Below are 3,839 nucleotides of genomic sequence, written 5' to 3' on the forward strand. Positions count from 1 at the left end.
TTTTTTTTCTCTCGCGCAGATCTCGAACGATAACCAACAGCGTGATAGAGAACGACTGCAGCGTGCCGCGCAGCGAGTGACAATTTGTCAAAATGGGCCGCCGCGTCGCGAATGAGTAATCGTAGGCCTCGAAACGCGCAGGGATCGAACGATTGGAAAACCGCAAGATGTAATGAGTCGTGGACGAAAAGAAAAATTCCCGCGGGGGATAATTCCCACGTCAGCCACCAGGGAAACGGCCACTGCGAATAAAATTCCGACACAGCTGTGGCGCAAGCATTTTTACCGTGGAATAACCGAGCTGTGGCTTTTTCTCAGCGATTAGCTCGCCCTTCGGTAACATTATGAGTAACGTGTTCTTTGGCACGTTCCTCTCGACAGTGGTTCTCGTTCACACGGTTCTCCTTCGTCCTGTGTCCCGTTGCCCTCCTGCTATCCTCCTCCTGTCGTCCTTTCGGCAAACTGATAGAGACCAGCTTTCTCAGCTCGGTCGTCCCATTAGCGTAATGGCTCTTGCCGTATAGTCTTCGCATTTAACTCGCCAAATTCTCGTTCGTCTCTTCTCCGGCCGTCTTGAAGAACGTCTCTTTCTCCTTTTTTCTCTCTACGTCTGAAATTTCGCTCCTCTCTCGTACATTCGATTTTCTCTCTGGTCAGTGTCAAGCATACACCTCGTCGGTACTCGACGAAAGGTAAATTTCCGCGATCGAAACTTTCAGACATCCTCTGCTTCGACAAAGGTCGACCATATCGAGTAAAAAACGGATTTTCTAACTCGTGCAATTTCGAACTAATAAAGAAAGGTTGGTCAGACAGTGAACTTTGACTCTGATTCATTAGATTAATCGTGGTTTTGACAAAACGACATCCACCGATGAATATTCTCTTTAGGTACTTCCATAACATTCCTATCTTCCTCCCAGCCTTCACTCTCCTATGGTATCGCGTACGTTACACCCACATCATTCTCAGCCAAGATGCTTTCTTTCCTTCGTTTCGTATTTTCTTCCCTCCGTCAAGAGTAAAAGCGAATAAACACAAAAGCTTGGGGACAGTTGAGTACCGAACAACTTCTATGAGTGACTGTACTGCGCTGGCCAGTACTAAAGTATAAGTTGCCCGATAACGAGGGCAGGTTTTAATAAGAGAAGGATTGAGAGGTTCCTGTACCTACCTGCACTACCACGAACCGGTGGGCTCTTTCGCTGTCGCAGGACGAGCAGATAGCAACAATAAATAACTTGTCCCTGCGCTGGCTAAAAGCATCCTACCGATCCTCGTGCGGTGACCACCTCCACCGTCGCACTCGTTCCGGCCGACTATGCTTATCGCCTCTTGTCTTTCTGCGTTTACCGCGATATCGTTTCGCATTGTGGCCCTCGCTATTCTGTGCCCGGCACGGCCAGTTAGAGAAACGAGAAACCAAGCGTACAAGGCGTGCGCCTTCGTTACGTTTTCTATATTAACCACTTGCGCTGGAATCGAGAATTTTTCGTCCCAAAATTGCAATATTTTCTCAGTTTTAAGTATATTTAAGTAAAAAAAAATAAGATAGATAGAATTAATAAATTTATTACTTCTCAATAATTTCCAGTGATATACGATATACCGACGAGTTCAAAAAGAAAGCGACGAATTATTGTGTACGGTTTGGTCACTCGTTATGGTCCGCAATCAGTTGCCAGCGCAAGTGATTAACCTCTTGCGCTGGAATGACGTGGCACGCACGTCGAGAATTTTTTGTCTCAAAATTGCAATTATATTTAAGTACAACCTAGGCAAAACAAATAATAAATTTATCACTTTTCAATCATTTCTATCCAGTGATGCCATACCGACGTGTTCAAAAAGAAAGCGACGAATTATTGTATACGGTTTGGTCACTCGTCATGGTCCGCAATCAGTTGCCAGCGAAAGTGATGAAAGAATCAAAGAAAGATATTTTCAATCGTGAACGAAATTGTCTCTCTTCATCGAAATTGTCAACGACGATCGCGAATTCTCGGATTGCGCAATGATTGGTGGAGGAAGTGGGGCCCGGGTGAGCGTTAAATTTGGTTAATTACCAGCGCGAGTGCTCGTGAAATCCTTTTGCAAGGATTACCGGCGTGCGGAGGTAATTAAAGAGATTTGCAACGGGCGTTTTTTGCAAACCGCAAATAACCATGCAAACCGTGAGAGAACCTCGGTGTTACGCTCGAGCTTTCTCAACGCGCGCGCGAGAATACCAGTGTAACTACATGCATCCCACTGTCTTTTTGCACGGAGCGGCACGGAGATCGGGATTTCGAAATCGCGGATACTGCAGATTAGTCCGAGGGGAGGACGGACGGGCCTCGATTTCGATAACGTATTCGGACGTTGCTCGAAATGGTTTTTTGCGCCGATTGATTACCCAGGGTTCGCTGGTAATTGGATACTCGTTTGAAACGGTAGCACGATGGTATCCACCGGGAAATCGAATTACCAGGCGCGATTTCTCCCCGCGAGCCACCGTTCACCGTGTTAACGGGGATACAACATTTTTCCCAAGGAAAGATTTCTTTCGTCCTAGCTCGTGACTCGGAACGCCCGGGAAAGCTAGGCATTTCTTCTTCTTTTTCTTCTTCTTCTTTCTTCCTTTTTCTTTTTCCTTTTTCTCCGGCTCCGCTGTTCGAGCCGACAATCCGCGCTTGCTTATTAATCGTGAAACGGCGATATTCTGAATATACAAATTGCAAGCACGATAAGAGCGATCAGAAAATCAGACGCGTTAATCGGCCGGCGATAATAATCATTATGCCCTACTCGCGGCAATTACCGGTGACGATAATGTAGCACAGCCGCGCTTGTAATCACATGCTGCGTCGCGCGGATGCTGCCGCGTGAATCCGGCGAACGAACGACATTTGCATTAACGAGCGAATTTACCATCGAGCGGATTATCGAATTTCCAGTGAAAACGCAATTTTTAGAAAACGGTAGAGAGGGAAGGGGAGAGGAAGACGTGCTATGACGGAGGCGGAGGAAATGACCGGAAACGAACAGAAATAAAGCAACTGGAGTGGAACAGAAGAACAAGCAAAAGGAGGCGCGGGGGAAGAAAAAAAGAAGATTGACCGGCGGTTGTAAAAAGTTTACGGCTTAGTCGACCGCCCTATTATTTAAGAGAGAGGATGATTCATTGGGTTTCCATTCCGCAGCGAGGATTTTTGTCCAGTTTTCGGTACATTCAGGTATACAACGCTTCTCTTTCTCTTTCTCTCGGCGTTAGGACGAACTTGACTACAGGCTAGGTAGATAACTGCCATTTACCCCGCAGTGCGTCACTTCCGGTTCCCGACGCGACCACCACCGTTTAACCTCTTGCGCTGGAATGACGTGCCACGTACGACGAGAATCTTTTGTCCCAAAATTGTTACAATTTCTCAGTTTCGAATATATTTAAATGTAAGCCAGGGAAAACAAACGATAAGTTTATTACCTCTTAAATAATTTCTATCCAATGATACCATGCCGAAGAAAAAGAAAGCAAATTATTGTATACGATTCGGTCACTCGTTATGGTCGGACCAATTGCCAGTGCAACGGCGTAGAAAAATGTCAGCGCGACATCTTCGTTTATAAAAGTCGAGTGAAACGTTGGCGGTGATCGATAATCGATTAAACACGTGTTCGACGACTCGTACTTTGCCCTCGAGTTAATACTCACTGTATTATAACTTTATTACACTTGTTAAGCGTATATGGCAAGAGCACGGTATAAAAAGTAAGATCGTTGCAGTTTGTATTACTTCAATTATCAAATTATAAGCTGGTTTGTTAACAAGCTGTAACAATTTTATCGTACTCACCTTCTA

The sequence above is a fragment of the Frieseomelitta varia genome, unplaced genomic scaffold (assembly GCF_011392965.1).
Source record: "Frieseomelitta varia isolate USP_RPSP 00005682 unplaced genomic scaffold, Fvar_1.2 scaffold_870, whole genome shotgun sequence".
In the NCBI taxonomy this organism is placed as follows: domain Eukaryota; kingdom Metazoa; phylum Arthropoda; class Insecta; order Hymenoptera; family Apidae; genus Frieseomelitta; species Frieseomelitta varia.